The sequence below is a fragment of the Pseudoliparis swirei genome, chromosome 23, assembly GCF_029220125.1.
Source record: "Pseudoliparis swirei isolate HS2019 ecotype Mariana Trench chromosome 23, NWPU_hadal_v1, whole genome shotgun sequence".
Classification (NCBI taxonomy): Eukaryota; Metazoa; Chordata; class Actinopteri; order Perciformes; family Liparidae; genus Pseudoliparis; species Pseudoliparis swirei.
The window spans coordinates 8,034,066-8,046,765 of NC_079410.1; the positions used below are offsets into that span (position 1 = coordinate 8,034,066).

At 42.8% G+C, this 12,700-nt stretch overlaps 1 long non-coding RNA gene across 1 annotated transcript; it reads left to right on the forward strand.

Moving 5' to 3' along the window:
* Positions 1–4,850: 4,850 nt before the first annotated feature.
* On the forward strand, positions 4,851–5,429 carry LOC130188212 (uncharacterized). Its single transcript, XR_008830582.1, has 3 exons — positions 4,851–4,922; positions 5,176–5,262; positions 5,353–5,429. It is a non-coding gene; the product is annotated as an uncharacterized LOC130188212 (long non-coding RNA).
* Positions 5,430–12,700: the final 7,271 nt, after the last annotated feature.

Sequence of the window (12,700 nt, forward strand, 5' to 3'; positions counted from 1 at the left end):
GACAAATTTCCCCTTGGGGATTAATAAAGTATATATCTATCTATCTATCTATCTATCAAAGCACAGTTTCTCCCAATTAAAGCCTCCTTTTGTCCTGTAGAGTGATCTTCTTTCAAACTCCAACTCGGAACAAGCATTGGCTTTACGGCAACTGCAGAAGATGAACCACGACCTCCGCTTTGAGCTGGAGGCTAAAACTAAGAGCCAGGAGAAAGCCAGGGAAGTTGAACTACGGAAAAGGGTCGATCTCTTAGCTCAACAAGCACAATTACTTGTCACGGGTGATGCCACAGCACTTGCACAGGCCCATCTGGAGCAGGATCGCCTGCGTTTTCACGAGAAGCAGTGGGAGCGTTGCGTGGACTCCCTGAGGTCCGAGCTGAGTTCCAGCGAGGAGAAGAGGAGGGAGGCTGAGGCGCGCTTCACACAGCTGGAGCAGGAGATGCAGCATTGCAACAGTCTCCGGCAGGAGGCCGATCGCTTGCACACACATCTTCAAGAGGTGACAACGGAACTTCATGCCAATCAGGAAGCGCGGGCTCAAAAAGAGGCTCGCCTGCAGAAGCACCTCACGCTCCTTCAAGGAAGTCAGGACAGAGAACGGAGGAGCTTGGCCTCCAGCCTGGCACGGGCAGAGCAACGCTCGCAAGACCTCCAGGAGAGACTGGACCGAGCGGAGCGGCAGGCGGGGGGCCTGGACAAGACGCCGACGTGGACCAGGGACATCGAGGAGGCTCAACAACAGCTTCAAGAGGAGCTCGTCTGCACAGTATCTGCTGTGCAGACACTTCAAGAAGACAGAGAGCAGCTGGATCGTCACTGTCAAGAGCTGCAGAACCAGTTGTGTGAGGCCGACGGGGAGAGGAGCAGGCTGCAAAGCCGCTTGAAGACAGAGGAGACGCACTACTACAATCTCGAGCACTCCTACGAGAGAGTTAGCGAGGACCTGCAGCTGGCCTTAGGGAAGGTGCAGCAAAAGGAGCACGAAACGCAGGACATACGAGAAAACTACGAGAGGCTTCTGGACAGGAAGGAGCAAGAGCTGAGTGAAGTTTTGCTGAAGATGGAAGTCTTGGGTAATAGCCTGGAGGAGACAGGAGTGAAGCTGAATGACGTATTGAAATGCTGCACCTGTCAGCAGAAGGATGAATCCTCAGAGCCTTCGCAGCTAAATGAGAGACAGACAACCGATCTTGTCGATATCCGGTTGTCTGACAGCTCGGATGCAGTTAACCAGGCAGGAGATGACCCAGAAAGGGTTATGTCTGCGATCCAGATTCTTGAAACCAAGCTTTATGTAACAGAAGAGAAGCTAAGGGATATCATGCCAAGACTGCAGGAGCACCAGGGTGACGTCAGGTGCCAGGACCCTCACCTTTGCTCCCAGCTCACTCGCAGCAGAGCCAGTGCTCAGCACCTCAGTCTGCTTCTTCACAGTCAGGCCAAGCAGAGCCAGCGCTTCTCCCAGGAGACAGAGAGCCGCTGCAGGATGCTGGTTGGTCGGTTTCACATCGCACTGAACATCATACAAGCTTGCAGAGAGAGGCTCCAGGCCACGCCGATTAATATGACAGACTTTGAGACGCAACTCGCCGCGGCTGCTGCCTGCCTTCGGCAAGGAGAGAAAGAGGCCGAGAAACAGCAGCAGGAGTCCTACACCGCCAGTAAATGGGAGGACAAGATCCTCAATGATGAGGCAGCTGGAGGGGAGAGCGACTTTAGCGCGTTGCCCTCGGAGGATGACGTGGAAAGTGTTGGGAAGTGTTTAATTAGGGAACTATTTGTCGTTGAAAAAATGGTATCTGTCCTTCAGAGTCAACATGGCATCGGGCAACAATCCTTAGCACAAAGAGAGGATCAGGGCGATTTGGCACACAAGTACAAAAGCATAATCTTGCAAAGAATGGCTTTAAAAACACCGAAAAGGACCCATACTGGGAGAGCAGAATGGGACAACATTGGATGTTTAGAGAGGGCCATCGGCGGAGTCTGTACTGAAGCGGAGCTCATTTATGCTGCTTTAAAATGTCAGCAGCAACATGAGAGCGTGACTCAAGTAAATGATCAAGAAGTGGAGCTTCAAAAGACGAGTCCGGCATATATCAACCCCCCAGAGTTGGCTTCTTGTGAGGAGCGAGTGCAGGGAGAGGAGACAGATTCAGAAGGAGCTGCTAAACCAGTTGAAAAAGAGGAATCTGATGTCCAAAAGGTAGAGGCAGAGGCAAAACCAGAGTGGTTGGAGAGACTTATATCCCGGCTGCAGAGAAGAGCTACATTCTTACACCAACTCTGCCAGGAGGTTTCTGATGGCAATGCGGGAGAGTGCAGTGTGGATGATCATTGGGAAAACGCTTCAGCAGCTGATCTTAATTGGATGCAGGAGCAGGCAAAGTTTATTTATCTGTCAGACAGGCTGACCTTGGATTTAGAGCAGCAGCAACGTGTGGCGTTAAAGGAGAAACTGCAAGAGCAGGATGTCACATTAAAGGATAAGCAGGAGACTCTTCATCACTTATGTCAGCTACGGGAGGACAACAGTGAACTGAGAGGAGAACTAGAGTGTGCAGAGCAAAAGATAATTTCTGTTGGGGCTGGGAACCAGAGACTCCTGGAAGATTTACGGAAGATCAACGATTATCAAGAGGAACGGATGGAAGAAAAGGAAACTGAGTTTCAAGAGAAGATTAGGGAACTGCAACATATCCATGACGAGGAGATGAAACGCCTGCATGGTTATTACACCAATTCTTTCAAAGAGAAACAGTCCAAAAACTGCACAGAAAGTACCTCCTCCCTACCAGACCAGACTGAGATGGTGAGAGAAATGATGCTGGCAGATGGTGCAGGAGCCATGAGAGAGGCTTATCACAAAGATCTGGCAAAACTGGAGTTACGAAAGACCTTATTTCTGTATGAAATACTCTATCTCTTTAGTAAGCAGTAAATAATTACTTATTTTAAAGAGAGAACCTTTTTCAATAGGCATCCTGTGATCAAGATGTTGCTGCTATGGAGGAGAAGCACAGGCAGCTGATGGGTGACCTGCAGCAGCAGCATCGGACGGAGGTGGCGGCGCTTCAGAAGGAGAGAGACAAGCTGCTGCAGGAGGAGACGGCGGCCACGGTGGCAGGTAAACCAACGAGTCACACACACAATGAAGCACTCGGCCTGTTGAGGCAATACAAACTGAATTTCACTCTTTTTATTGGTTTTAATGTGATGGGGATTTTTTGCTGAAGTTGTAAAAAGGTTGCACATTGACTGATACATGAATAATGTGGTAACAGGATGCATGAACTGCATTAGTTCAATTCATGTGAAGAAATACCTTTTACAATGGATGAGATCGGCGAAAATAATATTTAGAAGAAGCCTTTGTCTAGTATTAAAAGAGATGTTTTCCAAAAATCAACTTAAAAATGCAAACGTTAATGAAGTTGTCATATCTTTCTCCAGCCATTGTCGCGATGAGGAGAACGCATAAACAGGAGCTGGAGAAAAGCCGACAGTCTCAGCACATGAAGGAGAGCGCTGACATCACTCAACTGCACATTGAATATGAGTGAGTGACTTCAGGTTCCTTCTTTTGTTGGAGTTTTTTAATAACTTTTATTTAATAGCTGGCAGATAGAATACCTTTACCCCAGGTGGAGTTTCACAAAAACATACTAACACAGGCTAAAATGTGCACTCACATTGTACTATTATAATGTATAAACACATATATAGAAAGGAGTCGCTCCACTTTCCAGTTCCAGTGAATAACTTGATGTAAAGCATTGGCAGCGTCATCTCCGTCACACACAGTTGAGGACGGACTAACACGCTCTGAACTGGCACCCGGCAGATCTATCGATGGTGCTGATACTTGAAGAGCGACACAGCATCTAACCATACGAGGAAATGGGGAGTGAGAGTGACCTCATGTTTAAATTGGCATTAATGTCCTACTTTATTCAGACTTGTAGAAGTTATAAGGACATGTATCTGGTATATAACCCTTTATTGGGTGACCGTGCTTTCGCCGTTAGAGCCCCTCGACTTTGGACCGACCTACCGGAGGGGATAAGGCTCGCAGAATCAGTAACTTCTTTTAACTCGCTTCTTAAAACCCATTTTTATAGAACAGCGTTTAAGTGAAGTCGTCCTTTTATGCAGATATTTGGTTCCCCTAATTTAGTTTTCAGTTTTTAATTTTATTTTTATTTTTAATGTTATATTTGTATCTTACTATTCTATTTGTTTTGCCTTGACTCTCTGTAGAGCACTTTGTAAACTTTGTTTTTAAAGGTGCTAAATAAATAAAGTTATTATTATTATTGGCAAGAGATGAGCAAAATCAAACAATTTGGGAAATATACTTTCAGTTTTTTTTATCATATCCATGTTTCCAATTTTCTTCCATGTGCTTCTTGTAGTCTCACCATTTATTTTTGGGAGTTCCCCCCCCCCACCATTTCTTGTAAATATGGTATTAATAGTGTTTTGACCAATTGTTTCCTGCTCGTACAGTTTTTGTCACTCACTTCTGCTTTGCAGGAAGGAGATCCGGTCGGTGCAGAAGGAGCTCGAGGCGTTGTCGGTTCAGCACACTCAGAAATGCCTGGAGAACTCCCGGCTGAGCCAGGAGCTGCACGCTGAGAGGCAGTCCGTGGTGCAGTACCAGAGGGGAAACCAGGAGCACACGAATAAGCAGGTACACACATGTTGTTTTCACAAAGTTAGCTCAGTATTTTCATTCAATTGACATACCTACATGCATGTATGTCTTTATAAAACCGTCTAGAAATGCATCATCTTCTCCCCCTGTCCCATGTCGTCCCTTCAAGGGAGAGACAGAGGAAATGTCTCCGCTACATTTATCACGAAATGGGAAACGGTCACCAGTCGCACCCCAAATAAATGACTTTTATGAGATGGAGGTAAGTGTTTGCGATGGTCAAAGTGGTTTGTATATATTTGTGTTTCCAGCTAATTTGACACGTAGTTTGAGTTTCTGTTCTGCCTTTATCTTTATTAAATCTAATTTGAAGTTATATGGGTTATTTATATGCAAACATATGTAAGCATGCTGGAAAAGATAAATTTTCATGGGTTTATAGTATGTGTTTGCATTCATAATCCTGTCTCCCTTTATCATAGTACACCACGTGTACTGATGCACTTTTGTTACAGGTGATATTGCGGGCGAAGGAGGCAGAAATGCAGTTCCTCAGACAGGAAGCTTGTTCTCTCCAGGAAGATTTGAAGCTTACTCGAATGGTACTGACATCTCTATTCATGTGCCCTGACGGTCTGATACAAATATTTAATAGAAAAGAGCAACTAAAAACTAATGTGTGTGTGTAATAGGACAAAATATACGCCGAGAACAAGCTCAAGGCCCTTTATCACAGCCAGGATGAATCCCATCATCACGTCAGCAAATTGGAAGATGTCAAGTTCGCCACTTGGTCTCCAAGTAGACGCTTCAGGACAGACGACCCTCGGTAAGACACTTTTTACTTTGTGTACATTATAAAATGTTCTGATTACTCTTTTCTTCTCACACATATTCAAACCTGAGAAATAAGCTTATTCGTTTTCTTGCCAAGAGTTAGATGAGAAGATTGATTCCACTTTCACATGTGTGTAGTAAATATGAAGCCAGCAGCGGATTAGTTTAGCATAAGGGAAACCAGTTCACCTGTCCACAGGCAACAACGTTCACAAACTGTATTTCTAGTCATCTCCTCATCTAACTCTCGTCAAGAAAGGGAACAAGTGCATCCTCCAGAATGAAGAACTACTCCTCTAATGACCTTCCTTTATGTTCCCTCTCACCTTCTGGTCTTCTCAGAGGACGCTGTGACAAAAACAAGTAATGCTGCTTTTCTGAAGAGAACAGTCAAATCTACACTCACACGTCAGATCAGAGGAGTGAGATCAAAGGTAAAAAGTGTTCAATGATAAATGATAAACGTTACTTTCATATGAACCTTTTTAAACCTCCACCTCACAGTAAAGTGATTCAATCAAAGATTAAGACACATTGTGTGTGTGTGTGTGTGTGTGTTTGGCTTGCAGAGTTTAAAAGATGGTCTCTCTGTCCCAAGAAAGAAAGAGGTTGTTTGAGTCATTCTGATCAAATCAGGATGAGCTGGATGAATCTGTGTTTCTGAGTAATTCTGTTGTTTGGTCAGTGCAGTTTGAACACAGAGGATCTATCTCTGTTTATTATGTGTAACTGTTGTTGTTACACCGTATGTGTTATTTCATATGTTACTTTTTTACTGTGCAAAATATGTATTTGTGTGTGAGAAGGCGAAAGAGAAAGAAGCATCAGAATACCACCAGAGGGAGCAGCACACACTGACTTTTATAGCTGAACGTTTCAAATAATGTACTAGAAAATAAATGTTATTATTATTATTGTTTATATATTTTACATCAGTGCGTTGCACAGTGTACCTTATAAACAATATGTGGTTTATCATAATTACTCATTGTGTACCGTTCGTTATTTATAACTGTTATGAGCACATTGTACCACTAGAGGTAGCATAATACCACATGTACTCTCCCAGCAGAGAGGTGACGTCACTACCTGTTGTAAAATCCGTTCTGCCGTTTTAGTCGGCCTACTAGAAATATTTCAGCTGCAAAAGGGAAATCATTTTTGGAAGGTTATCTTTGATATCAGTACCTGAGCAGCTTGATGTGTGAAGATGTTGTATTCTGGCAACATTCAGTTATATAAATTCAAACAATAAAGTATTTTCCTGATAACCAAAACTAATTATTTATGTTTCCCCATTTCTCTTTGACATTATCTGACTATGAGAGTAAATCACTGGGTTGCAGGAAGAGCACATTTTAATGTTGTAAAGATAGATGGTTCTTATCGTCCCAGAGATGTGTCCCTCACAGAAACACACAATACAAAAACTATGGTTCCTGACCATAAAAACACATATTAAGTTAAGTGGGCTAACAATAATACGAGAGAAAAAGTCTCCTGATATGTTTGGCTGGGGAATTATAGAATACAAAAAATTAAAAAAACATTGTAAAAATGTGCCTAAAGTTAATTAGTTTGAGTGCTGGTGTAGACATCACATCAGATCACACTAACTCGTGGCAACCACAGAAAACTGAACCACGAGCTGTGCCGCTCCGCGTTTGTCATCGACAGAGTGACACCGAATGACCCGGAGCTCTCAGGAGCCCGGCAGCAAAGGAGGAGGCTGGTGCAGGAAAACACTGATGTCTCTGCCTCCAGGGACGACACTTACAGTACAGTACCTCATTAAATGGAGCATGATGCTGGCACAGAGCCTGAGAGTGATGCTCAGGGTCTCCAGCATCACACCAGTGGAGTCAGAGGGGGCCCGGCTTTCAAAAGAGAGCCCAACACATTTCTGCAATCACTTGTGAATGAACTTGTCATCAACTGCTGTTGATATGTTATTCAGAGATGTGTGACATGTGGCCTCAGTTAACCTCGGATATGAGAAAACCTCAAATTATCTCAAATTGAGTGTTTTTTCTAACTTTACCGACTGACTTTTTAACAATAAATGTTAAACTGGTTTCTGTGTATAAAAAAAAAGAGTCACTCCTATAACTTCAAGTGTGCTTACAGGACACTTCATTTTTTACTTGGAGTCATATTCTTAAAGAGGAACATCGCACCTCATTAAAACCCAACACTCGTCTTTCCTTCCTTGTGACTGCATGTGAAAGCCATCATGTGAGCCAACACTGTGAAAGAGCAAAGCTGCTTCTTAACATTCATTAAAATTTGCTAGCTCTGAAGTTTTCATCTACTGATGCATCATGTAAGATGTGGTTGAACGCTTTGGAAAAAGCTAGAGCTGAAAGAAATATATTCATGAATTTATTATTCAATAAGTAGAATATTTATCAGAAACTATTCTCATGATTGATTAATCCTGAAGTCAGTCTTTGGGGTTTGGGCTGTTCTGGATATCACCGTGGCCTCTAAAAATCAGTAAATGGGCATTTCATTATTTTCTGACTGTTTGTTGACATAACCCCTCATCAATAAAGTGAAATAACATCAGAAGATAAACTGATAATGACAATACTTATTGTGTGCGGCCTCAAAGTGGACCCTGAGCTGGGATTATTTTGTGTATGATTTTTCAAACTTGATTTGTTTGTGTGTTCAAATATTTTGCCATGATAGGAATTTCAATGATCCAGGTTCGTGGCAGTTGGGTTGTTTCTGTTCTGCTGCTTGATGGAACCAAGAGGCTATCTTTTTAATAATGCATAACATTTTGTATCTGAAATAAAGGTATGCTTCTTGGTGTTGCATGAATTGTGTATGTGTGTGTGTGTGTTGAGCTGTCCCACAAGCGCTCCCAGTCCTCATGACTGATCAGTGGCTGATGTAGAAACACCAGTACACAGGTGCACCTGCTCAGACTGTAAACATAAGTGGCCCATCTATTCATGAAAAGATCAATTACTGCAACCATCACAGACGCCGCTCTGAGCGGCGTGCACCGCCTGCTTCCCCAATGCTGCACTTCAGTGGCGTTCACACTGAAGCTGAGGGCACCACGGATATGCTTTTGTTTCCTCTCACAAATGACACGGGCCTGCGGTTTGAAATTGGCGTGAAGAAGAAAGCGCTGCATGGACTTGTTTTTCCCCCAATCTGATTTGGAGTTACGAAATCAGGTCCAAAGGTGAGCAATTTACATGCAACTCAATTTCATCAGTGTTTCCATGACAATGGATAGATCTTACGTTTGTTCACCTGAGACAAATATAAATTTGGCACCAACATCAGTTTGGCAACGCCGGCCTCGGTACGGAGGACGAGGAGGCTGATTGGTATTTGGGGAAGCACTTTATTACAGTCGACTTGTATGTGCTGTAAGTAAAATGTGTGAAGCATATTTCCATCATCTTTCTATCAGAGAAATATCTTGACAAGCCATAAATTAGATTAGATTTAGATTAGATTAGATATTCCTTTATTAGTCCCACAGTGGGGACATTTCAGGATCACAGCAGCGGGTGCACATTAGAGCACTAATAAAAGATAAAAAATAAAACACAAAACACAATAACAATACTAAATACTAATACTAAAATACTAAATATACAGAGAAAACAAAATATATACACAAAGTACATTTTCGATAAACAATGATCCAATATGAAATGAGATAAAATGCACCACGTTTAGATTCCTTCAACAGGAAAAGAACTTGACGTTAAACTTTTCAAATAACCTTAATGTTACGTGAGGAGAAAGACACTTCCTTTTCCGCTTCTATGAGGTAGATTAAGGTTTAATCAAAGTGTTTTGATTGAATGCAGAAGTCGTGTTCCAGAGAGAGGGACCTGCAGTTCAACCTCCTGTCCCTTTTGCCTCCATGGTTTCCCTGAGGTTATCACTTGAATTTGATGAGGCAGGATGTTGATTAGTCTGGTCTGGAGGATACAGCCAGAGTGGAGCAGGAAGGTTAGTGAACAGCTCCCTAAACAAGTCCTGTGTCTTGTGTATGTGCAGCATTTATTTCTGTTGGGTGCGGGCACAACGCCTCTCTTGTTGTTTTTGTCAATGTCGGCTGCCAACAGAGACATGAATACCACTCAGCCGCTCTCCAGTACATCTCCATCTTTCATGTTTTAGCTCTCTTTCCCCTGCGATCACTGCTATGTTACACAGGCCAGCCACCAATGTGTTGGACGTTATCGCAATAGACATATCTCTATGTTAAGCGTCTTTGTGTATTTAGTATATAAGTTAGAATTATTATTATTATTATTATTCCACGGGTGGACGTGAATTAGTTTTTCTTTCTGCTGTTATTGTAAATAAATCTTCATCCATTGAAGTTGAAAAAAGAAACTCACAGCACAAACGTGGCGGCAAAGAGTTTCAAACTCTGGCTCAAAGATTTTACGAATAAATGGACTATTAAGACCAAACACATAAGTTAACGGCAGATAAATTGTTCACTTTTTGATTAATTTAATTCAAAAACAGTAATTATATCTCACAGCTATAGAACGTGCATACAGCTATAACTAATAGCAGAACGAGCAGGAGCTGCAGAACGTGAGCATGAGCAGCAGGAGTGCTGCTGAGACTGAACCAACAGACGGTTACACAGTGGTATCGTTGGAGTACCTGCCTACTCCTGAGTGTCCTGCCAGAAACAGTGATGCTCATGTCTGACTGAGCTTTGAGTAAACATCCTGTGTCTTTTATACCACACAGGGATAACCTCGTTATGAAAGAACACTCGGCATGAATCAGGAGAGTTTGTGCTTATGATCTGAAAGGTTATCAAACTGCAGCTTGTGTCTAGTGTGGTCGAGCCTGGCCCACTTTGTGGTGCCGCAGTGAGGCGGCCTTTAAATAACTCGCCGGGTACGACGCCTGTCCCCTTAGCACACTTCACATCCCCATCTGGTCTGCCATCTTATATCTGAACCCATTAGCCCGTTACAGGCTTGATCTCATAGTAACAGTGTAGTAATACAGTGTGGATGTAAAGCTACAACTCCACAACACACAGGAGCGCACACCCAAAGCAACTTGTATTTTAAGGTTATTTAATTACATTCAATATACTTTCTGTATACATATAAAATGTCGGCTAAACCGTCTGAGTTAATGCTGTCCTAAAACTATTCTCCCTCACCCCCTTTTACAAAACTGCCCTCAAAACGCACCGATTTAATCTGCGATGCATAGTTATGTAATGTCACATAATGTTATAATGTCACTTATTTGCATTTTTAAATTGTGATTAATTTGACTGTTTCTGTTTTTACCTTGTAAAGTACCTTTGAGCACCCTTTAAAGCATTATAAAAAATAAAGGTTGCATTATTGTTATTATTAGTATTATTATTATTATTATTTGTTGTTGTTATAATTATTATAAATACTAATATTATTATAAAGATAAGAGCGTGAACATTCTGTTGTGATGTCTCTCTTTGTAAATGTGAATGCGTGTCCGCCTGTAAAGATCCAGATATACCCTGGTCTTACTAAGTGAAGACAGATCCAACAGCACTGATACTTACAAAGGTCAAATATTATTTCCTATTCAAATTCCAAAACTGATACTCAGACTGCCATGGCTTCCTCGGAGGCCGTCATGTTGCCGTGTCACACACACCATCCACCCGCTCTGCCCCTGCGATGGCATCCAGTGAATCTGGGCCAGGCCACTACTGGAACTACTGCTGCTGCTTCTGTCCTGTGAAATAAGTACAAACACCTGGGAAGAGAAGTGAGGCACTGGGTTGTTAATACAAAAACCAGCAGGAGATGCGTTGTGGCTTGCACATAGCAGATATCTATTAATATGGGGTGTTTGGAAATGAATTGTAGTTTCACAGAAGTATTGAATGACGTTGTAAGGCGAAGTAACTCTCACTCTAATATTGACATGTTTTAAATGTAATATACTAACTCCACTGCAGTGGCGGGCCGTCAGGGCCAGCAAGGCCTTCTCTGCTGGCCTAAACATCATCAGAATATATATTTTTTTCTAAATATATTTCCCCACAAATATGTATTCAATTATTTCCCAGAGTAAGAATTATTCTCTTAATTTCATAGCGTTCCTCTTGGTTGAGATTTGGAGGGCTGGTCTTTATGTTAGATCTTTTATCCAATCATATTCAGCCATCGTGTGTTGCCAGGGGGCTCAAATCTGCCCGTAGGCCTTCAGAATCAACATTGCGGGCGCTGGTAGCTTCAAGTGAATGGGAATGACAATGTTGTGTCAACCAATCAGCTTTAGAGTTGGCTCCTCTAGGCCTTCGAGAAGGCCCCGGAACCGGCACAGGAGCCAGCTAGCAGGCGGAGTGCTGCACGTCTTTTGATTGGATTATCAATATTGAGAGGCGGGTCCTATGGGCAGGTATATGCAGAACCTTAGAACTAGGAAACTGAATTTGATAAAGGAATTAATTCGCGGACTACAAAGCTGTTTTTTCAACCCACAATGGCGGAAGGAGGAGAAGATGTCGATTTGGTCGAGCATATACTTGAAATCTGCTTTGGGTGCGACAATGCCCTGTTTAGTGAACAAACTAGTGCAAGTGACTTTTTTCTTCTTCTTTTTCTCCGTCCCGATGCGCGCATTCTGCAGCGCGCGAGACGGAGAGCCGAGAGAAATGACATGCTGTTGTGTAGATACGATCAACATCAGACGGCTGTTTAGTTTAATAACTGAACAAAGACGTGCTATAGAGAAAATGACGGGGGCGGGCCAATTTTTTTTAATGTCATGCGATCTACCAATACTACGCCGCGATCGACGTATTGAGCAGCCCTGGTCTAGAGCCATGGCATCATAATGATAGGAATAAGAGGTGGATTAATTCGGGTGGGACTGTGTAGGACCTCACTGAAGGCCCAGGCCCCAGGCCCACGGCCCGCCACTGCTCCACTGCCACGGCTCAGTGGCAAAGTTTCCTATCAGTCCACCACTTCGTACTGAAAAATCTCAATATTCATATGCTCATGACATTCATACATTCGCGGTCCCCACAGTATGAATCCTACTGATGATGTGACTTTTCTTCAGACACCACCATTAGGTCCACATTTGTTTTCTAGACTATAGGGTATTTTTAACTAATGGATAGATTGCCACAATATTTGTATTATTATTTTTAATAAATTATGTCCAGAAGATGAACCCTGAAGA